This window comes from Anopheles gambiae, chromosome 2 (genome assembly GCF_943734735.2).
Source record: "Anopheles gambiae chromosome 2, idAnoGambNW_F1_1, whole genome shotgun sequence".
Classification (NCBI taxonomy): domain Eukaryota; kingdom Metazoa; phylum Arthropoda; class Insecta; order Diptera; family Culicidae; genus Anopheles; species Anopheles gambiae.
In genome coordinates this window covers 64,400,286-64,424,993 of record NC_064601.1, presented here as the reverse complement: position 1 = coordinate 64,424,993, position 24,708 = coordinate 64,400,286, and the positions used below count along the sequence as shown (strand labels likewise).

The window sequence follows — 24,708 nt, the reverse complement described above, 5'->3', positions numbered from 1 at the left end:
TCTCCATGTTCCAACGAACTCTCCCATGCCTTCCTTGTGTCAGCGTCCATACATGAGCTGAGCAGATGCGTGATGATGAGGTTGCTGGTACTGTCGATAGTCTGCTTCATAAATACTAAGCCATCTTCATGACTCTTGCACGTTTCCGCTAGCTTCCGTAGGTCCTTTGCAGATTCTCGGGGTGCATGCTTCAGCTGAAGCAATCCTGCGATGTGCTTGTCGACAATCAGCCGAGGATTCTCAAAACGCCTCTCCAAGACGTCCCATGCCGCCTGCAAGTTGTTGCCATTCAGAATGGACGTGTTCAGGATGCCAGCTGCTTTCCCTTGCAGCGCTTTGTTGAGATGATGAAGTTTTACTGCATCCGAGTGATGTCTAAGAACATGGCCGGTAAAAACCCAATACCGCGCTGTAAATAAACCAGTGACAGTTCGAACATGCGACCTGGGAACTGTGGGTCGCTCCACACTCTTTGTGTCGGTTTCAATTGGTGTTGTTTTCATTTATGGCGGTTTGTTTACATTTCGTTGCGGTTATCATCAGGTTCCCGTGGTTCGATATTCGGTCGAGCTTTCTTTTCGTCAACCTCATCGTGACGATCGTGGTGCTCGGTGGACTGTTGGCAACGATCAAAAAGCATCTGCCCACTGCCATCCGGCAGACGTTCCGGTATGACAAGCATGCACTGAAGGGATCATCGGACCGATTGGTGTCCCTGCTGGAGATCCTGAAGGCCTGGTTCATACATTTCTACGTCTTTGCTGCCCTCTGGTCGGTGGCCGGATTTGCCGTCATGATGTAGCCAGCGCGGGACTACGTAATCGCCTTCCTCGATACGTTGGCAACCAACAAGCGTACGGTGCGCACCACGCCTACCGAGACGATGGTTGCTATGACGCTGATCACGCTGCAGTGTTTGCGCCGGTTCTACGAGACCTGGTTCGTGCAGGTGTTCTCGAGCGAGCTGAAAATCATCACCCACGTACCACGAAAAACATTCACAACTATCCGAAGCAAAGGAAAGCACTCGTCCCATTCGTTCTGTGAGATCGACGGTGAGGGTGCGGATAATATCGTTCCGGTTGTTGGGCTTTTTTAGGATCGAAAAAATGGTATGGTTGGTGTCCGGCTTTTTTTAGGTTGCTGGTTCCCGGCTGATGGGATTCATCTGGTTTTCCTGGATCTTCTGTGAATGCCTTGTTCCACGGACCGGTCGTCGATGCACTCGAGGTGCACCGCATTGACGAGCGGCAGTAGCAGGATGCAATCGGCGCGGCCGAGCTGGCAGCGAAGCCGGTTCTCGGTGAGCCATTCACGCCGAATGAGGGCGGTCAAGAGCCGGCTGCATACGTTCGATATATTCGCTACGCGCACGATCAAACTGTGTAACGATGCCGAGTGTGTCCGGCCATCGCGACTAGAAGCATAGCGGAAGTTAAGTTGCGTCGTCTATTGTGGTGCGATGCGCTGTATGTTCCGGGTGTGCGATTGAGTTTCATGTTTGTTTCTTTCTTGTTCACAGACACCTTTTCATCAACAACTGGCATGACTATCGGCGCACGGTCGGTGGCTCTAGCGAAGGGGAGGGTGCGTTCCAATCGGCTGGCAGGACACAGATCGGATCGGTTAGGACAACGATCGGCATAGTACGGCTCGCGACCCGCATGTGGCTATTTGTTGACTAGGTGGAGGCTCTTTATCGTTCACACATTTTCAATTGTAATGGGTTTGGATAATGTTACGGTCGCCATGTAATGCGATGATCGTACAACTGTACTTCGGGTGATAGCTACACCTCCAGTACCGTCGCGGTAGGTCAGTGTTTCGCTGACATGAGCCGAGGTGGATTAAAACTTCGTTCGAGCGGACTTTTCGACACTTGATCGTCCAGGCGATCATAGAAACATTTAGGAGGTTTCCCTTACTGGAAACGTTGGAGTTTAGAGGCCTTACCTTGGGTAGGGGGACATAACTAAACTCTTTAAATGAGAAGTCGATAGATGTAGGATTGGCATAGTCCTATCCTGACAGTCCGAACGAATCTGACTTGCCATGATCGGAGTTGGTTTTATTTATACTCAAATGAAGTTAAGGGTTTCTCACATTTGGTTCCGGGTTGTATGTTGGAAAGTTATTGTTTTCACTCAGCTAGTTACGTTTGTCTTTTGTTGGCAAGAACGATGGTTCTTGTCACTAAGTTCCTGTTTTGGGTTTAATGCATATACTGTTCCTGCTTTGGGTTACATACTGTTCCTGCTTATGTTGTGCGTTTCGGTTGTTTTTGATAAGTGTGTCACATCTGTTATTTGTTTGAATGGACGGCCTGAACTCTTCCGGTTGCGGTGCTATGGTATGATCTGATTTACTGAATGTGTTATAATGAATGTGTTACAATGGTGTGGCTTGGCTTTCCAAAGTGTGTTACAATGTGTTTATAGCTGATAGTGTGTATTACAATATGTTCTGTATAGCAGATATGCTACACAATAATTTTCATACATGTTCTCTTTTGGTTAATCTAGTTGCCTCTTCAAGTGCAAATCTACGAACATGTTTAGAAGATTTGGCTCTTTCGGTCGCAACGTTTGCCGAGTCGCTGGGGATATTGGATTGTAAGGAATGAATATACTATCCGCAGGAACCAGATGATGACATCACCAAGGAGCTAATGCGCTAAAGCTTATCAGAAGGAGGCGAGAATGGTTTGATGTTTTTGGCACAGCTCCCACGTATCATCCATACCACACCAAATCATTATGGCGCAGCCGTGAATATGTACAACGTCATCCTGCTCGGGTAGGATGGTGACGGTCTCCCGCTCGGTATATCTTGACGGCAGTATAACGCAAGGCATATAGTAATAATAGTATACATATAGTTTCAGTACGTTTAATAAGTGTAAAGAATGCTAATATCTTTGTTTCTTTTTCAAATTTTCAGATTCAAATGAACAATATACAAGGTGCACTAAACATACACTGGACTCTGTTTGGAACGGGTCTAGTAAAAGTATTTGTTATTGGTGCGTGCATATTATTATGTGCACCTATTTTATTTTTCCTATCTTGTTACCGATCGAACCGACCGAACCCAGTAGAATAAAAAATATGATTACATTACATATTCCAAATGTGGCTACTACACCCTAATGCCAAACGAAAGAAAAACAAATAGGCTATCAATTGGTGAGTTATGCGATATATTTATACAATTTCAGTTAAAAAAATGAGTAGTATGTTTGATGCAATAATTATATATGTGTTTGTATAATGAATAATTTTAACATGTAAATAACGTTATAGTGCAATAAACACTTGCGATAGTGTCACGATTGTGTGCATGATTGTGTACACAGTTCCAAATCAGCTTCATTATCTGTTCCATTAGATAATTTGTTAACTGATTCAAATTTCAATTACAGTTTCCTTATGCTTGTTGCGTGGTTTTAACTATAACGGAACCATGGCCCTTAATAATACTCCTAGATGTTGTTAATATATAGTTACGTGCACCATAGTGACAAGCAAAGGCTCACCTCACCGCTTGAATTAACCATTGATCCGCTGAACCAGCGGAGAACGTCGGACGATCGCGACCAAGAAGAAATACTGTTCTATGGATTACGCACCTGCGGCAAGTGCTAGGATCGATTGTCTATATCCAATTGTCTTGTCCGCATTTTGTTCGACCCGAGAACCGCAGCCAACACAACGAGCGTAACAAACAACGGCCTCACATACGCTCTAACACAACGTTTGGTTTTATGATTAGTAAATCTGATGTTAATTATTACTCAAAGTGCGTGCTTCCTCACGAGTACACGTTTTTTTTTACCCAAATGGTGTTGCTCAACAAACACATAATTATATGTTTCAATAGTCCATGCGTATATTAGCACAATAAAATTTTATATCTAATTAAACCAAACTAATACTAATACTAATCCTATGCTAACATAAAACAAAAGAAAAAAAATAAGGCACTGGTCACATTATAAGGCAAAAAAGGAGGTACATGATGCATAAAATAAACTCATCCATTCTATTCCGTTTGGTGAGTGTTTTGCTCAGCAATCTCATTCACCAGATGTTTCATGATGTGTGCGTTGAAGGACGTGCGTGAGTTACTGAGCACTTGCCTGTCACGGGTTAGCATGATACAACATTAATGTTTCGTCTATATGCTTGGCTATCGTAGGATGTTGCGCAGTGACTGTTTCTTACAGTTAGATGAAGGAAAACGAATACCTTAGAAAATGAAAAAGAATGTAAAACAAACAAAATAACGTTAAAAAAAAACATAAGAGATACAGTAAAAAGTAAATGAGCATGTGGTTACTTACCGATAGTGTGTTGTGGCATGTGTACTGAAAAACGATTCTCTATTATTTCGCGTGTAATTCCAACATGTAGCACGAACTCATGCGGTAGGGAACATGCAAAAAAAAAAAAGAAACATTTAAGTTTAAAAATTTTGTTACCGTCTTGTACTGGTGATGTGAAATAACTTACCGCAGGGGAAACCCCACGATAAGAGACGTTTCCTTTCTTATCGTGAACACTGTCGGATGGTTGGCGTTGTAGATTCCTTTTCCCGCTGCCACTTAAATCCGGATCGACGCGTAGGTCAGCGAGCTCGTGCGGCAAGAGGCATGCAAATAGTAAGAAAAATAAAAAATATTAATAAACTGCCTACATTGTCTCTTGCAAACCGATCGCTATGATGTATCAATACTTACCGCAGGGGAAACCTCCTCGACTAGTGAGGTGTGCTACCGCTTCGGGAAATCGGTCGGATGGTATGCGGTGTAGTAGATCTATCCCTTATCCCGCTTGCCACTTAAAACCGGATCGACGCGTAGGTCGGCGAGCTCGTGCGGCAGGAGGTATGCAAATAGGAAGAAAAATAAAAAAATATTAATAAACTGCCTACATTGTCTCTTGCAAACCGATCGCTATGATGTATCAATACTTACCGCAGGGGAAACCCCCTCGACTAGTGAGGTGTGCTACCGATTGGGGAAATCGGTCGGATGGTATGCGGTGTACTAGATCTATCCCTTATCCCGCTTGCCACTTAAAACCGGATCGACGCGTATGTCGGCGAGCTCGTGCGGCAGGAGGCATGCAAATAGAAAGTGTTAGGAAAGGAAGGAAATTGTGTTATCATCTCGTGCAAGCCGATCGCTATGATCTAGAATTACTTACCGCAGGGGAAAACCCCCGATAAAAAAAAATCGATGTTTTCAACTGCGCTGCCTTAAAATCTTAGAAAGGGATTTGTTTTAAAATTTAATTTCTTTTTTTTTTACAAGGAGGGGAAATGTAGAATGCACCTTAGCAAGGTGCCATCAAAACCTCCTCCTTGGGTCCGTTTCGCAGGTAAGCTTCTCTGGACCAAATGAGAATCTGCTTTGAGTGTACCTGCTTAAAAAAAAGAAAACTAATTATTAAAAATGTTCGATTTGGTTCCCCAAGGCATCTATCAAGGCGACAAACACATCATCATTGCATTTCCGGAAGATATGCTCAGCATAATATTTGTCCATGTTGCTTTTAATATTAGTGCCTTGTTTTCTCAAAAATGCCTTCAACCATCTCCAAACATTCTCAATCCGTTGTGTGTTGATATTGTTATCATCTGGATTGAGGAAATTTCTGGAGTGGTTGACACATTCGTGGGGATATCCAAGCTCCTCCAGCCCATTATAACCTTTCCAGAGATCGGTCATAATTTTCGTTCCGGGTTCAACATGCCGAACCACCAGATCGCTCAAAACGGCAAGGGAGCGTTTCGGGACACGCTCCAGGAAAATGGCCTTATTTTCCCGGCATATCCCACCCACAAGCCACTGAGGACCGGAACTACCGACCCGGCCGACGTTGTACTTTCGACGAGTGATGACAGTTTCGTCGATTTCCACCGTCATGCCAGGGCCCCCTATCTTCTCTCGTGTACGATCGAATGTTTCCCAAAGAAAACTTCGGATCGTATCGTACCACGAGAGAACCGTGTTGTGGGAGAGGCCAATCTCCAACGCACAACGAGTTGAGTTGGCCCCATTGGCCCACTCGTAACAACAACGCACAAGGCTCCTAAGCGAAGCCTTGTGGTTGGCAAATATGGACCTGGCCCGGATGCTGCTGGTCCCGCCGCATTTGTAGTCGGGACATACATACCTGTAGCCGTCGATGCTTTTGTAGGGAGTTAGCTTCATTTCCTTTGGACATCTCGGGCACAATTGAACCGGCTGCAGAAGAGCTCGCTTTTGCATCCACTCGATCGCTTGTTCACGGTCCTGAAAAATATCAGAAAGCATATCAGTATTGTAAGCCATTTTCAATTGCCTCTTTGCGCTTTGAAAAATATGCACAAGTGGCGCTAAATATTGTGTATGTGTACGGTACATCGATGGGGATACAAACCAGGGTTAAGATATGGGTGAACAACGGTAGCACTGCTTAAATTTGCAAATGTAGGAGCTGGTTTAAAATATAATATTTATTGCGGATACACATTGAAAGGGATTCATAATTAATGCAGAACATAAATTTATTTACTCAAATATACTTCCGTTATATTTTTATTTATGAGTTTTCAAATATTTTCATTTCATGAACACTGTCCGTCCCACAGTTACCTTGCAATTACCGTTATTTTTAAAAATTCACATACGCACGCAGGCAATCAATGATATCGTAGTGTACGTGGTTAGCTATCATACTGAAAAGGTAAACAAACCATCTCAGTTTGTTGCATTTTAATTATTGTGTGCGGCTAGGGCTGATGAGCGCAGCTTTACCACACAATATTACTTCTCAGTCTGAATTTCTCAATTTCCATTTCGAGTGATTGCATCACCCGGTTACATAGAAGCAGCTGGTGCTTTATCGAAATCAGATACCACGAGCAGATGCCGATGGACGAGATGCTGCCACCATCGGCCATAAAGAACCTGGGGAAAATCAATTTTCTTTCCGGCAATCCGTTCGCACCTACATTGGATGTGATAATTTCAGGGCAATCACGTTGCCTCCCATTGTCGGATAACAAATCCCACGGACGTGCTTCAGCTTGGCACGAACCGGGTTTGAGATTATATTGGCGACAACTTTTTGTACTATTTGCTGCGGAACAAATCGAACGGCAAGCTGCTCCCGACAATCACCCGGCCATCTTCTGTCTCGCAGAGGAAATCACGCAATTCAAAGTAAGTCAAAATAAGCGCTTTAACGGATGTGGGGTCGATCGATGGACGCTATAAGAAGCACCTAATTATTAAAATTTTCCGACGTTCTCTTTTTTTCCACAGATAATCAACAGTTTGGAACAAGTAGTACAAGCACACGTAGAAAGGAGTAGCACACGTGATTGCCGGTTCGGAGCTTCAGAGTGCGGAATCAATGGGACGGTAGTGATTCCGGTGGACTCAGTGGCCAGCGACGGATTTGCCGCCAGTATTAGCGCTAGGAGATGGATAGTTTAACGAACCCAATGGAGGAAACCCCGTACCACGATTTTAACTCTTCTGCGCTCCGAAATATTGTAATAAATTGGATAAACCTTCGTACTTTATGCGTTGAAGTACAATTTCCTACACATTGCGGGGTGCATTTTGCGTTTATCTTAAGGATCGCACTATAACTAACTTTCGTTTACTTTTCATTTTTAATTCATGAGCACTACGAACGAGTGCTTTACTAATGAGTGGTACAACTGATCAGATTTGATATGGTTCGTTTTATCTATTTATTTCTTAATTAAGATGGTGATCATAATGAGCAGCTGCTGCTTCGCGTACAATGTTGCGGTTCATGGCTATTTAAATCGAATCTAATACTTTTAACCCAATACTACGTAACACTCTTGCTAATAAGCTATGTGATAATATACGTAAATATCGTGCTATTTACAGTGCGGTAATTTGCATTTGCATTTCTGTTGGCCGTATGATTACAACATGCCCGTCATGGGGTTCAAGCCCCAAATGGACTGTGCCCCCATATGTAGGACTGACTATCATGCTATGTGTAATCAGTAAAGCCAGAGAGAACTGGTACGAAGCGGAGTAGTGGATCTTTGTCATCTGAACGTCCAGGCAATCACGAACACCCGGAAGGGTACATTTGGAACCGTTTGAGCTTAGAAGCCTTACCTAGGGTAGGGGGACGAAACTAAGGTCATGAAATAAGTTGGTTGACAAAGTTTTAGGAAGTTTAACGACCTATTTTGGCAGTTCGAACGAATCTAAATTGCTATGATCGGTGGTGGTTTATTTATACTACGAAAAGTTATTGATTTGGTACAATATTTTGTGGCGTTCTAATTATAATACGTGGTGATTGATTTTTCTATTGATCCGTGTCCTGCAACTAACAGCATCTGAGATCGTGGAAGACCGTTAAGGGTTTCGGGAGTGATCGAGCTACCGAGAAGGGCACTCGATCATAGGCTACGACCCAATACACACAACAGTCCCGATCACGTTTATCTTATTTTATTAGAATATAAGTGTTTGATACCAAAGATCCGCGAGTGTCCCTAATCCCTCTATTGTGCACCTTGTCCGAAACACAAAAATAAAAACTCTGGTTTTTGTGGACTAAGTTGTTTTGGGTGCTGGAGTACAAAGTATGTGGTAAAGTGTGAGTTTTGTGTGTGTGGAGACCTTCAGAAATATCGCTTAGAGTGTGTTGTGTTATAATGCGTATGCTGTTTCTGCCTTGGCTTACAGTGTGTCTATCTTTCCTTACGCTGCGCTATTGGCTATACGATGTGATGCGTTCTTGGTCTACCTTACTCAATTGCAATAACGCCTGTTTTGCTTGTGCTGCGTGTTTTTGGTTGTTTTTGTATGAACGGTGTGACCTGAACTAGTTTGCTAAGTTTATTAAAATGTGTTGCTAAGAGTCTATATTTGGTAGTGTGGTTTATAATATGTTCTGCATAGCAGATATGCTATGACGTGTACATAGCAGATGGTACATGGTGGTTGCAATCACATGCAGGTGGGCAATCAAGTGTATACCTTCCTTAAACACCTACACTCCAAGTATGTCCTTCGTAAACTCCTTAGCAACAGAGCAGCTCTGCTGTGACGTCGGGTGTATAGAGGTCGGCATGTTGTTTGGTATGGTGACAACGTGTAACGGCAGCGCAGGAAAGTTCGCCTGAGCATTGGACGGTACATCGCGGAAAATGAGCAGCCATAGCTATTGTACAGAAAGTATCAAAGATCCGAAAAGGAATAAACAAACGGGAGAGAAGCATATTATTAGTAGAGAAATGGAATAAATAATGTCAATGTGAAAATAATTACCTTTCCTTTTAGTGGTAGTATAAACAATTGTAAATTACGGATTTTAAATTGATAGAATAGAACTAGCATTTCACTTTCCTTCGATTCAGCACTTCCTTTTCACAGTCCTGCCATTGTTATAGGTTGCCAAATTTTTCGGATCCTGGCTGCAGCTCACCATCGAAGTATGCATCGTAACGCAGACAAGTTATGCTACACTTCATCCAGCTAACGTCGTGTCGCACTGAGAAATATTGTGGTAACCTTTCTTGCTGGGATATACGGCCAGCATGCTGTTAATAAGCTAAAGTAATCGGTTCCTATTACGACAGCAATCAACAGTCCTCTGTAATCGTCAGCAAGCCAGCACACCGCCAAAGATGGTCCGGAGGATCTGCCGGTCGGATACAGCTAAGGCGATTGCAACCGTCGCTGGGATGATCGTGTTCAGGGAAAGAGGTTAACGCTAATAAAAATGGTTTTCACACACAACATATATCTGGCTACATACCTCAAGGTAACCGTGTTACGGTTACGGTGTTACGGTTAAGTTCCGGCAGCATCGAACCCCGATATCGAGATCGAGATGAAACGCTGTTTGTGTCTCCTGCTTAAGCGACTTGTAAAGGTTTACGCGAGCAGGATCTAAATGTAGATTTAGCTTTTAAGGGTAATAATACCTAATACCTAGCAATTTGTGGTTTGGACTATCAACTAAATAATTTAAAAAAATACAAATTACTAAACTATAACATATTAACCAAGTACGACCGGTCCTATGACAGGTAAAGTGGCTTGCGTACTTATTACTTTGATTAAAGTTATTTTTAAGGTTACCACCGTTGCTAATTAGTAAATATAGCTATTGATGCTTATTATCAGAGTGTATAATAATACAATGGAATAGCTTAATTATAACAAATCCCACAAAACACCTTTTTGCTAGTGGTAAACAAACTGAGATGGTTTGTTTACCTTTTCAGTATGAGAGCTAACCACGTACACTACTATTAGTGATGTGCTGTATGGAGCGCACCTACGGCTCCGATCCGACTCCGACTATTGTTAGTTCGATTCCGTCTCCGGCAAAATGGAACCACTAGATCCGCCCGGAGTTGGAGTCGTTCGTAGTCGTTCGGAGTCGTTCGGAGTCATTCGGAGTCGTCCGGAGTCGTCCGGAGTTGCCCGGAGTTGCCCGGAGTCGCCCGGAGTCGCCCGGAGTCGGAGTCGTTCGGAGTCGTTCGGAGTCGATTCCGAATTTATCGGAGTCGGATCGGAGTCAACTCCGGATTTTTGCCAACTTTACCCATCACTAACTATGATATCATTGATTGCCTGCGTGCGTATGTGAATTTTTAAAAATAACGGTAATTGCAAAGGTAACTGTGGGACGGACAGTGTTCATGAAATGAAAATATTTGAAAACTCATAAATAAAAATATAACGAAAGTATATTTGAGTGAATAAATTTATGTTCTGCATTAATTATGAATCCCTTTCAATGTGTATCCGCAATAAATATTATATTTTAAACCAGCTCCTACATTTGCAAATTTAAGCAGTGCTACCGTTGTTCACCCATATCTTAACCCTGGTTTGTATCCCCATCGATATATCGCACACATACACAATATTTGGCGCCACTTGTGCATATTTTTCAAAGCGCAAAGAGGCAATTGAAAATGGCTTACAATACTGATATGCTTTCTGATATTTTTCAGGACCGTGAACAAGCGATCGAGTGGATGCAAAAGCGGGCTCTTCTGCAGCCGGTTCAATTGTGCCCGAGATGTCCAAAGGAAATGAAGCTAACTCCCTACAAAAGCATCGACGGCTACAGGTATGTATGTCCCGACTACAAATGCGGCGGGACCAGCAGCATCCGGGCCAGGTCCATATTTGCCAACCACAAGGCTTCGCTTAGGAGCCTTGTGCGTTGTTGTTACGAGTGGGCCAATGGGGCCAACTCAACTCGTTGTGCGTTGGAGATTGGCCTCTCCCACAACACGGTTCTCTCGTGGTACGATACGATCCGAAGTTTTCTTTGGGAAACATTCGATCGTACACGAGAGAAGATAGGGGGCCCTGGCATGACGGTGGAAATCGACGAAACTGTCATCACTCGTCGAAAGTACAACGTCGGCCGGGTCGGTAGTTCCGGTCCTCAGTGGCTTGTGGGTGGGATATGCCGGGAAAATAAGGCCATTTTCCTGGAGCGTGTCCCGAAACGCTCCCTTGCCGTTTTGAGCGATCTGGTGGTTCGGCATGTTGAACCCGGAACGAAAATTATGACCGATCTCTGGAAAGGTTATAATGGGCTGGAGGAGCTTGGATATCCCCACGAATGTGTCAACCACTCCAGAAATTTCCTCAATCCAGATGATAACAATATCAACACACAACGGATTGAGAATGTTTGGAGATGGTTGAAGGCATTTTTGAGAAAACAAGGCACTAATATTAAAAGCAACATGGACAAATATTATGCTGAGCATATCTTCCGGAAATGCAATGATGATGTGTTTGTCGCCTTGATAGATGCCTTGGGGAACCAAATCGAACATTTTTAATAATTAGTTTTCTTTTTTTTTAAGCAGGTACACTCAAAGCAGATTCTCATTTGGTCCAGAGAAGCTTAGCTGCGAAACGGACCCAAGGAGGAGGTTTTGATGGCACCTTGCTAAGGTGCATTCTACATTTCCCCTCCTTGTAAAAAAAAAAGAAATTAAATTTTAAAACAAATCCCTTTCTAAGATTTTAAGGCAGCGCAGTTGAAAACATCGATTTTTTTTTATCGGGGGTTTTCCCCTGCGGTAAGTAATTCTAGATCATAGCGATCGGCTTGCACGAGATGATAACACAATTTCCTTCCTTTCCTAACACTTTCTATTTGCATGCCTCCTGCCGCACGAGCTCGCCGACATACGCGTCGATCCGGTTTTAAGTGGCAAGCGGGATAAGGGATAGATCTAGTACACCGCATACCATCCGACCGATTTCCCCAATCGGTAGCACACCTCACTAGTCGAGGGGGTTTCCCCTGCGGTAAGTATTGATACATCATAGCGATCGGTTTGCAAGAGACAATGTAGGTAGTTTATTAATATTTTTTTTATTTTTCTTCCTATTTGCATACCTCCTGCCGCACGAGCTCGCCGACCTACGCGTCGATCCGGTTTTAAGTGGCAAGCGGGATAAGGGATAGATCTAGTACACCGCATACCATCCGACCGATTTCCCGAAGCGGTAGCACACCTCACTAGTCGAGGAGGTTTCCCCTGCGGTAAGTATTGATACATCATAGCGATCGGTTTGCAAGAGACAATGTAGGCAGTTTATTAATATTTTTTATTTTTCTTACTATTTGCATGCCTCTTGCCGCACGAGCTCGCTGACCTACGCGTCGATCCGGATTTAAGTGGCAGCGGGAAAAGGAATCTACAACGCCAACCATCCGACAGTGTTCACGATAAGAAAGGAAACGTCTCTTATCGTGGGGTTTCCCCTGCGGTAAGTTATTTCACATCACCAGTACAAGACGGTAACAAAATTTTTAAACTTAAATGTTTCTTTTTTTTTTGCATGTTCCCTACCGCATGAGTTCGTGCTACATGTTGGAATTACACGCGAAATAATAGAGAATCGTTTTTCAGTACACATGCCACAACACACTATCGGTAAGTAACCACATGCTCATTTACTTTTTACTGTATCTCTTATGTTTTTTTAAACGTTATTTTGTTTGTTTTACATTCTTTTTCATTTTCTAAGGTATTCGTTTTCCTTCATCTAACTGTAAGAAACAGTCACTGCGCAACATCCTACGATAGCCAAGCATATAGACGAAACATTAATGTTGTATCATGCTAACCCGTGACAGGCAAGTGCTCAGTAACTCACGCACGTCCTTCAACGCACACATCATGAAACATCTGGTGAATGAGATTGCTGAGCAAAACACTCACCAAACGGAATAGAATGGATGAGTTTATTTTATGCATCATGTACCTCCCTTTTTGCCTTATAATGTGACCAGTGCCTTATTTTTTTTTCTTTTGTTTTATGTTAGCATAGGATTAGTATTAGTATTAGTTTGGTTTAATTAGATATAAAATTTTATTGTGCTAATATACGCATGGACTATTGAAACATATAATTATGTGTTTGTTGAGCAACACCATTTGGGTAAAAAAAAACGTGTACTCGTGAGGAAGCACGCACTTTGAGTAATAATTAACATCAGATTTACTAATCATAAAACCAAACGTTGTGTTAGAGCGTATGTGAGGCCGTTGTTTGTTACGCTCGTTGTGTTGGCTGCGGTTCTCGGGTCGAACAAAATGCGGACAAGACAATTGGATATAGACAATCGATCCTAGCACTTGCCGCAGGTGCGTAATCCATAGAACAGTATTTCTTCTTGGTCGCGATCGTCCGACATTCTCCGCTGGTTCAGCGGATCAATGGTTAATTCAAGCGGTGAGGTGAGCCTTTGCTTGTCACTATGGTGCACGTAACTATATATTAACAACATCTAGGAGTATTATTAAGGGCCATGGTTCCGTTATAGTTAAAACCACGCAACAAGCATAAGGAAACTGTAATTGAAATTTGAATCAGTTAACAAATTATCTAATGGAACAGATAATGAAGCTGATTTGGAACTGTGTACACAATCATGCACACAATCGTGACAAGTGTTTATTGCACTATAACGTTATTTACATGTTAAAATTATTCATTATACAAACACATATATAATTATTGCATCAAACATACTACTCATTTTTTTAACTGAAATTGTATAAATATATCGCATTACTCACCAATTGATAGCCTATTTGTTTTTCTTTCGTTTGGCATTAGGGTGTAGTAGCCACATTTGGAATATGTAATGTAATCATATTTTTTATTCTACTGGGTTCGGTCGGTTCGATCGGTAACAAGATAGGAAAAATAAAATAGGTGCACATAATAATATGCATGCACCAATAACAAATACTTTTACTAGACCCGTTCCAAACAGAGTCCAGTGTATGTTTAGTGCACCTTGTATATTGTTCATTTGAATCTGAAAATTTGAAAAAGAAACAAAGATATTAGCATTCTTTACACTTATTAAACGTACTGAAACTATATGTATACTTGCCTTGCGTTATACTGCCGTCAAGATATACCGAGCGGGAGACCGTCACCATCCTACCCGAGCAGGATGACGTTGTACATATTCACCGCTGCGCCATAATGATTTGGTGTGGTATGGATGATACGTGGGAGCTGTGCCAAAAACATCAAACCATTCTCGCCTCCTTCTGATAAGCTTTAGCGCATTAGCTCCTTAGTGATGTCATCATCTGGTTCCTGCGGACAGTATATTCATTCCTTACAATCCAATATCCCCAGCGACTCGGCAAACGTTGCGACCGAAAGAGCCAAATCTTCTAAACATGTTCGTAGATTTGCACTTGAAGAGGCAACTAGATTAACCAAAAGAGAACATGTATGAAAATTATTGAAAATGTGTGAACGATAAAGAGCCTCCACCTAGTCAACAAATAGCCACATGCGGGTCGCGAGCCGTACTATGCCGATCGTTGTCCTAACCGATCCGATCTGTGTCCTGCCAGCCGATTGGAACGCACCCTCCCCTTCGCTAGAGCCACCGACCGTGCGCCGATAGTCATGCCAGTTGTTGATGAAAAGGTGTCTGTGAACAAGAAAGAAACAAACATGAAACTCAATCGCACACCCGGAACATACAGCGCATCGCACCACAATAGACGACGCAACTTAACTTCCGCTATGCTTCTAGTCGCGATGGCCGGACACACTCGGCATCGTTACACAGTTTGATCGTGCGCGTAGCGAATATATCGAACGTATGCAGCCGGCTCTTGACCGCCCTCATTCGGCGTGAATGGCTCACCGAGAACCGGCTTCGCTGCCAGCTCGGCCGCGCCGATTGCATCCTGCTACTGCCGCTCGTCAATGCGGTGCACCTCGAGTGCATCGACGACCGGTCCGTGGAACAAGGCATTCACAGAAGATCCAGGAAAACCAGATGAATCCCATCAGCCGGGAACCAGCAACCTAAAAAAAGCCGGACACCAACCATACCATTTTTTCGATCCTAAAAAAGCCCAACAACCGGAACGATATTATCCGCACCCTCACCGTCGATCTCACAGAACGAATGGGACGAGTGCTTTCCTTTGCTTCGGATAGTTGTGAATGTTTTTCGTGGTACGTGGGTGATGATTTTCAGCTCGCTCGAGAACACCTGCACGAACCAGGTCTCGTAGAACCGGCGCAAACACTGCAGCGTGATCAGCGTCATAGCAACCATCGTCTCGGTAGGCGTGGTGCGCACCGTACGCTTGTTGGTTGCCAACGTATCGAGGAAGGCGATTACGTAGTCCCGCGCTGGCTACATCATGACGGCAAATCCGGCCACCGACCAGAGGGCAGCAAAGACGTAGAAATGTATGAACCAGGCCTTTAGGATCTCCAGCAGGGACACCAATCGGTCCGATGATCCCTTCAGTGCATGCTTGTCATACCGGAACGTCTGCCGGATGGCAGTGGGCAGATGCTTTCTGATCGTTGCCAACAGTCCACCGAGCACCACGATCGTCACGATGAGGTTGACGAAAAGAAAGCTCGACCGAATATCGAACCACGGGAACCTGATGATAACCGCAACGAAATGTAAACAAACCGCCATAAATGAAAACAACACCAATTGAAACCGACACAAAGAGTGTGGAGCGACCCACAGTTCCCAGGTCGCATGTTCGAACTGTCACTGGTTTATTTACAGCGCGGTATTGGGTTTTTACCACATGGCCTTGAACGTTGGCCAGTGTTCGTATAGACCATCAAAGACCGGCATTGGGATGTTGAGATGATGCTGGATGGAGACCGATTATGATGCAACTTCAGGAGGTGTTGTAGCTGACGATGGCTTTTTGTCGATTACGACCAGCTTCGCTGCCTTAGAAGCATATAGTGAGTGGAATGCTTCGTCTTTTGCCAAGTCTTCATCTACGTCATCTGGCAATTCTTCCAGGATTAAATCCATGACGTGGCTCTGCACCGCTTTCAGTTCTTCCAGCATACCTCGTTGGACTTGAGATATGCTGTCGTCTTTCTGTTCGGTGTTCATGTTTGCTAGCTTGCGGTGTAAGCCTTTGTGTTTGGCGCGTAGACTTTGGATATACTTTGAAGAGTTTGGCTGCGACGCTTCACGTCCTTCTTGAAGATTGGCTTGTGCCATTTCGTCGCCTTGCTGTTCTTCGATGATAAGATGATCTTCTTCTTCTACAGGAGGTGCACGTGAGATAGACATTGGGCAAGTCTAATCTCCACGTGTGCTGACGATGATCGCTGTTATCTTTGTTGCACTTGAAGTGGGACCAACCCGCCTGGGTGTCCGCCGAGGATGCAATCCGTCCGATTGCCAAAGATGGAACCAACCCGCCCAGTTGTCCGTCGAGGATGGGACCAACCCGTCCGGTTGTCCGTCGAAGATGCAATCCGTCCGATTGCCGAAGATGGGACCAACCCGCCTGGGTGTCCGCCGAAGATGGGGCCAACCCGTCCGGTTGTCCGTAGACGATGGGACCAACCCGTCCGGTTGTCCGTAGAAGATGGGACCAACCCATCCGGTTGTCCGTAGAAGATGGGACCAACCCGTCCGGTTGTCCGTCGAGGATGGGACCAACCCGCCTGGGTGTCCGTAGAAGATGGGACCAACCCGCCTGGGTGTCCGTAGAAGATGGGACCAACCCGCCCGGTTGTCCGCCGAAGTAGCAACCCTTGTTGCCGAAGATGCAATCCGTCCGATTGCCGAAGATGGGACCAACCCGCCTGGTTGTCCGCCGAGGATGGGACCAACCCGCCTGGGTGTTCGTTAAGGATTGGACCAACCCGCCCGGTTGTCCGTAGAAGATGGGACCAACCCGTCCGGTTGTCCGTCGAGGATGGGACCAACCCGCCTGGGTGTCCGTAGAAGATGGGACCAACCCGTCCGGTTGTCCGCCGAAGATGCAATCCGTCCGATTGCCGAAGATGAGATCAACCCTGGTTGGTTGTCTCCTGGTGATGAACGCACCTGGTTGCGTTATCCGGTTCGAAGGACCAAAATGTAGGTTTCTACGGCCTACTCCGTCTCGTGGACTGTATTTTTAGAAAGGGGAGCAGTACTCCCGAGCAAAAGCCTTGAAAAAGGCTGGCACCCCGATGCAAACGTCCGCCTAACAACGGATATTGCCAAAGGGGTCTGGCCACTCTTAATGAGAATCGAATTTCTCAAGAAGAGCAATGCTCACAAAAAATTGGAGGAAGAACTAAGTATTAACACTGGAATTCTAACTCGATTTATTGGTGATTTCTGGGGGGTTCTTATCAGGAGCCGACGTGCTCCGTTAGCGATACATACGTTTTCCTGTTTAATTCCTGTTAAGTTGGCAATATTCCAACTGGATTCTGGACTGGAACTGGTTTAAATGGGAATTCTGTCTAATGGGAAAATACATGTGATGCGTATTGCCTATGCATAGGCGTTGTTAATTCATTGCCTAACTTGCGGGTGTGTTCTGCCTATCTCAAAATCCAACAGTCGTTTTTATATGATGTGCGTATACTGAGAAGAATTAGTGGTAAATATTTAATCCAGCATACGGGGTCCTCGCAGGCTTTTATTGCTCCTTTCAAATGACGATGGAAACGTTCCACTTTCCCATTAGATTGCGGGTGGTACGCGGTAGTTTTTATGTGATGGGTTCCCAATAGTTGTGTAAGTTCTTAGAATAATCTAGATTTAAATTGCTTTCCTCGATCTGTTGTGATAGTAATAGGACAACCAAATCGTGAAATGTATTGTTCAACAAATACCTTTGCTATGGTTGTTGCCGCAATATCTGTTATGGGAAAACATTCAGGCCAACGGGTAAAGCGATCCACAATAGTGAGTATATATTGTTTTTCCTCTGAAGGAGGCAAAGGACCGACAATATCCATATGGATGTGATCGAATCGGCCTTTCGGTATTGGAATAGTGTCAAGGGTAGAACGAGTGTGACGAACCACTTTTGATTTTTGACAATTGTTGCAAGCTTTGGTCCAATTTGCAACATCTCCGATACTTACTTACTTATCCGGCGCTACAACCGCTTTGCGGTCTTGGCCTGCCTCAGGAGTGTCCGAAACTGCTCACGGTCTCGCGCCTTCGTCTTCCAGTCCATTATCCCGGCCTTAATGGCGGACGCCTCCACGCCATCTTGCCACCTCAATTTGGGCCTACCACGCCTCCTCTGTCCTTGTGGACGGCCTAAAAAGACTTTACGGGCTGGGTCGTCCGTATCCATGCGTACAACATGGCCAGCCCACCGGAGCCTGGCGAGCTTAATACGCTGTACGACAGTGAGGTCGCCGTACATCTCGTATAGCTCGTCATTATAGCGGCTCCTCCATTGTCCTTCCACACATACGGGGCCAAGTATCCTTCTGAGCATCTTCCTCTCGAACGCGTCTAAGAGGGCTTTTTCAGATTTGGACAGTGCCCATGTCTCAGAGGCTTATGTGAGTACTGGTACTATATAGGTACTATATAGTCCCAGCTTCGTCCGTCGTGACAGGTTCTTTGAGGTGAACTGCTTTTTCAGGCTGTAGAATGACCGGTTGGCAACCAGCATCCTTGCGCGCAACTCAACTTCCATACTGTTGTCGTTGCTGACCTTTGACCCAAGATAGGTGAATTCTGGGACGACTTCAAAAGTGCGTTCACCTATCTGTACATCACGCCTACGTAGATTCGGATTATTTATTGGTAGGTCCACTGATGTTGCCACCATCAGTTTGGTCTTTGCCTCGTTTATCTGCAATCCGAGGTTCTCTGCCGCCTGCTCAATCCCTTGGTAGGCTTCTGCTACATAGGAGAGCCGCAGACCAATGATGTCTATATCATCAGCGTATGCCAGGATCTGGGTTGACTTATAGAAGATGGTTATAGAAGATGGTCCACCCTCGAGTCGCGGATGGCCCTCTCTAGCGCCAGGTTGAATAGGAGACAGGCAAGTCCGTCCCTCTGGCGCAGACCCTTGGTGGTAGCAAAAGGTCCTGAGAGTTTTCCATCCACCCTCACCTGGCATGTGACGTTGGTCATAGTCATTCTAACTAGCCTTATCAGTTTGGCCGGGATTCCAAATGAGCTCATGGCGTCGTACAGTTTTACCCTGGGTATGCTATCGTATGCGGCTTTGAAGTAGTGGTGGGAGCTCGGAATCGGACCTACCCGATTCCGATTCCGTGTTGGGAATCAATTCCGGAGCCGATTCCGATGCTGGAATCGATTCCGATTCCGGAGCCGATTCCGGAGCCGATTCCGGAGTCGATTCCGGAGCCGATTCCGGAGTCGATTCCGGAGCCGATTCCGGAGCCGATTCCAGAGCCAATTCCGGAGCCAATTCCGGAGCCGATTCCGGAGCCGATTCCGGAACCGATTCCGGAGCCGATTTCGGAGCCGATTCCGGAGTTGGCTCCGGAGCCGATTCCGGTGTTGACTCCGGAGCGAAATCAGTCCGGGAATCTCCATGCGAATGGATCTTTTACAAGTAAATTTGGATTTTTGCGGTTATCAATACGTAGTATGATTGGACCCAAACCCCTTTTTTATCGCGATGCCGAAACTGACTCCTTTTGGTAGCCGATTCTAATTTATGAGCCATTTCCGATTCGATAGCCGACTTCGATTCCGGAACCGATTCCGATTCCGGAGCCGATTCCGGAGTCGATTCCGGAATCATCTTTGGAGCCGATTCCGGAGTCGATTCCGATTCCGGAGCCGATTCCGGAATCGATTCCGGATACTGATTCCGGACCTACTAGCCGGAATCGATTCCAGAAAACTGCGGAGCTAGCCGGAATCGATTCCGACAAAAACTTCATTTTTCCATCACTACTTTGAAGTCTATGAAGAGATGGTATGTGTCGTGTCTGTATTCAGCCATCTTCTCCAAGATCTGCCGCATGGTGAAGATCTGATCACTGGTTGATTTTCCGTTTCGGAATCCTCTTTGATAGTTTCCGACTATCTCTTCGACGTGCGGGACAAGGCGATCCTGGAGGATCTGGGAGAATATTTTATAGGCGGTATTCAACACCGTAATACCCCTGTAGTTGTTGCAGTCCATCCTATCTCCCTTCTTGTATATGGGGTAGATGATGCCGAGATTCCAATCACAAGGCATCGATTCGCTATCGCACACCTCAGTAACAATTTGATGAATCTCATTTTCTAGTCGTGCACCTCCATTCTTGATCAGTTCGGCTGCAATTCCGTCGGTTCCGGGTGCCTTGTTATTTTTCAGCCGACGGATAGCCTTTTGTGTTTCTTCTATGCTAGGTGGCAGTAGCATGACACTATCTGCTAGTGGCGCTTCTAGCTGTTCGCTAAACTGGTCATTGAGTAATTCATCAAAGTACTGAGCCCACCGCGAGAGGACCTCTGGCTGGTTACTGACCAGATCTCCATCCTTGTTGCGACAGCAGGTTACCTTAGGTACAACGTTGTTTCGGTGACCTGCTATCGCTTGGTAAAACTTTCGTGTTGGTCCGTACGCCTCTCTGGCTTGCTCGAGTTCACGCATGTTTTGCTCTTCCAAAGCATGCTTCTTGGAGCGGTGAACTCGTTTCTCTTCGCGTCTAAGCCGTGAATATTCCTCTGCGCATGCCCGCGTTCTATGCCGTTGCTGCATTGCTCGGTATGCAGTATTCTTACGTTCGGTCACTTGTCTGCATTCATCGTCGAACCAGCCAGATTTGGTGTTGCCACGACGTGGTGGGAGTATATTTCTTGCAAAGTTTATTTTTTGTTTTTAGAGCGTTCCACCTCTCGCTCGTAGTTTCGTATCTGTCTTCTGGTAGTAGAGACTCTTCTAAAGCAGTTTTGAATTCCTGTTGGACAGCAATGTCCCTTAGAGAGTCCGTTTTGAGCCGAGGCTGCGTGTTTTCTCCGCCCCCATTGGCGCGGGGGCGGGCGATTCTACAACGTATCACTAAGCCAACCAAGTAGTGATCGGAATCGATATTGGCTCCTCGATAAGTTCTGACGTTTAACAGGCTCGACTGTCGTCGGCGGCTTACTAACACGTGGTCGATCTGGTTGAAGGATTCTCCACGCGGGTGCGCCCATGTAATCTTGTGGATTTTCTTGCGCGCAAATTTGGTACTTCCTACAACCAGATTGTTCGCTGCGGCGAACTGGACCAATCTACTATCATTATACTACCATACCATCTCCGTTCATAGAAGGCCAGAAAAATCTTTCAGAAACTAATTTTCTTGATGCTCGAATACCGGGATGTGATAGTTTGTGAATATTATCAAATGTGGCTTTTCTTAAAAGTTCAGGGACATATAATCTGTTTTTGCCAGGGGATGTTTCGTAGAATAATTCTGTGTCAGCTGTTTTGATTTTTCGTAGCTGAAATTTTGAACTGTTATCCTGATCAGAACTTTTAAGTAGTATTTCAAGTTGTTTATCACTTTTTTAGTATTCTTGGAACGTGCTTTTGGTGATATCGGTTATTGAGTTTGCCTCACCGATCCTTGATAAAGTATCCGCGACCACATTAATGTCACTGGAAATGTGTTGAATGTCGGCGGTAAATTGAGATATGAAGTCAAGATGCCTATTCTGTCGAGGAGATTTTTCTGCTTTGGATGTCAGAGCTGTTGTTAATGGTTTGTGGTCAGTGAAAACTGTAAAAGACCTACCTTCGAGGAAATATCGAAAATGTTTTATGCCAAGAACTATTGCCAATAATTCCCTGTCAAAAGTGGAATACCTTTGCTCTGTGAGTGTCATTGTTTTTGAAAAGAAAGCTAATGGTTCCCACTGTCCATTGTTGTGTTGCTGTAGGACCGCACCCACTGCAAAATTAGATGCGTCTGTTGTGAGTGACTATACCGCGTTTGGTTTAGGGTGAGCTAGCATTGTAGCATTGCTAAGATCATGCTTCACTTGCTGAAGCGCTTGCTCACATTCTGCAGACCAGATGAATTGTGGTTTAGTTTTTTTGTTGCTTAGTTCCGCTATTAAATTGTGTAATGGTTTGAGTTTATCAGAAACTTTTGGCAGAAAACGATGGTAATAGTTGATCATTCCTACTATTCGTTGCACTTGTTTTAAATTGTTAGGCGTTGGAAATTATTGTATTACCTGTACTTTTTCTGCACTCGTAATTCCTTCGGCTGAGATGGTGTGGCTCAAAAATTCTATTGACGGAACTCCCAAAACGCATTTAGAAAGTTTGACCTTGATGTCGTGTTTGGCTAGATGTTTGAATACCTCATGCAAATGTGAGGTGTGCTCTTCTTGTGATTTGCTAGCTATTAGAATGTCGTCAATATATACGAAAATAAAGTCAAGATCTTGAAAAATATTGTTCATGAACCGTTGGAAAGTTTGACTTGCGTTTCTCAGACCAAACGGCATTCTAAGAAATTCAAACAGTCTAAATCGGGTTGTTATGGCGGTTTTGTATATGTTTGGCGTCATATACAGGCGGTCCCCGAGATACACGGTACCTCTTATACGCGGATTCGGAGATACACGGTTTTCTAAATTTGACAATTCTTTGAGCAAATTGTACTGATTTGACACATCAATTTTAAATTGCCAAATAATTTCCGTTTTGATCGAATGTTAAAAACTATTTCAAATGGTTTAAAACTGTTATATTCAGTCAGAATCATATCAACTAATTCATAAAGTAACTATAACCTCCCCCTACTTGCAAAATTACACGAACATTACTAATATTTTAGCTGGAAACCACGAGATTCGACTTACGCGGAAATTCGAGATACGCGGTATTTTGTGGCCGTTTTCGGTCCCCATTAACCGTGTATCTCGGGGACCGCCTGTATTTTGAATTTTGTTCACTGGGTGACTGCAGGCAACTGACAGCTGTCAACGTAGCATGTGGCTTTTGACAGCTCCCGTTTCCGGCACCTCTCTCTGCTGGATCGTAAAACGAAGTGGTTTAGAAACACAACGTAGGGAAGAATTTTATGTGAAATACCGTTCTAATAAAGATGAGCCTTGAATTAAAACATGGTGCTTGGTGACCAGGATGTTTCTGATGTGATTTAACACAAAGGCAAGTAAAGAACAAGGTATAATTATACGATTCATTAGCGAGAGCAAAGCTTGTGCTGCGGCGTGCCACATTACCGGAGAAAGGGCTACAGACAAACCTGCTCAACGCGTGCGTTTTGGATAATTAAACGATTTCTAGGAGTGGTAGTGTTTTACGATCGAGTTTAATCTTTTAAATAATTGATTGGCTACCTAATTTCGGGGAAAGAAGTTCTCGTAACCTTTCGTTTAATACAAAAGCAGAATATGTCGAAAGCAGTCTCGGAAGAAGAAGAAGATTTTCAGGGCTATGCTGAAACTTCTATAGAAGAAACAGTAATCAATCGTGAAGAAATGGCACAGCTTGCTTGTGAAATGGGGATAAATGACAAAGCACACACACAGCTTACCAGTAAAAAGGCACAGAGAGACACCATATTGCGTTCTATCGAGCAAATTGAAAATTTTGCTAACCAAGCAATTGGCATTGAATCTGGTGCAGCAATGACGCGGCTTGATCGCTTAGAAAAATGCTGGGAAGAATTTAAGATGGTTGCAAATGAGCTGCGAATGATAGACGATGAATGCAATGCTGATGAAAATGAAAATTTATTGGATGAAGTGGATGAAAATTGCATGCAAATAGCAGATCTTTTAAGAAAGAAGATGATCGTGCCTCTCGCTCCAACATTACAAGTGAAAGAAAGCGCAAGTGACATTCAAGACAATGCTGAAGAACCAAGCTCCTTTATAAAATTGCCAAACTTGTCCCTTCCTGTTTTCGCAGGAAACTATTATGAATGGCTTCCTTTTCGAGACATGTTTGAAGCAAACATTCATAATAATGCAAAGCTGGCTCCAGTGCACAAGATATCATATTTAAAGCAATCGCTAAAAGGAGAAGCAGCAAGTTTGGTTAATTCCTTTCCGTCAACAGGAGCAAGTTATGCTCCGGCTTGGAACGCGCTCATTGAGAGATACTCAAATGAATATATATTGAAAAAGCGCTACATTAATTCGTTGTTACAATATCCCACGCTAAAGTCATCGAGCCAAAAGGAAATCCACGCGCTAGTAGATACCTTCGAGCGTAATATCAAACTTTTAAAGCAGCTTGGAGAAAAAACCGATGAATGGGGCATGTTGATCATTCAAATAATGCTTTCCAAATTGGATGAAAAAACGCATCATGATTGGGAAAAACACGCTCAAAAAAGTAAAAGCCATAGCATTGATGAGCTGGTAAAGTTCCTTCATACCCAATCTC

General features: G+C 44.3%; 2 long non-coding RNA genes across 4 annotated transcripts; both read left to right on the top strand.

Moving 5' to 3' along the window:
- The first annotated feature begins 731 nt into the window (after nt 1-731).
- On the top strand, nt 732-3,130 carry LOC1275355 (uncharacterized). 2 transcript variants are annotated; one of them, XR_009765062.1, is made up of 3 exons: nt 732-1,439; nt 1,523-1,685; nt 2,523-3,130. It is a non-coding gene; the product is annotated as an uncharacterized LOC1275355 (long non-coding RNA). The 2 variants fall into 2 exon arrangements; XR_009765061.1 differs by having other exon boundaries at nt 732-1,457.
- A 9,295-nt stretch (nt 3,131-12,425) lies between these two features.
- On the top strand, nt 12,426-13,454 carry LOC133391700 (uncharacterized). 2 transcript variants are annotated; one of them, XR_009765165.1, is made up of 3 exons: nt 12,426-12,808; nt 12,937-12,975; nt 13,070-13,454. It is a non-coding gene; the product is annotated as an uncharacterized LOC133391700 (long non-coding RNA). The 2 variants fall into 2 exon arrangements; XR_009765164.1 differs by lacking the exon at nt 12,426-12,808 and having other exon boundaries at nt 12,823-12,975.
- The last annotated feature ends 11,254 nt before the right edge of the window (nt 13,455-24,708 follow it).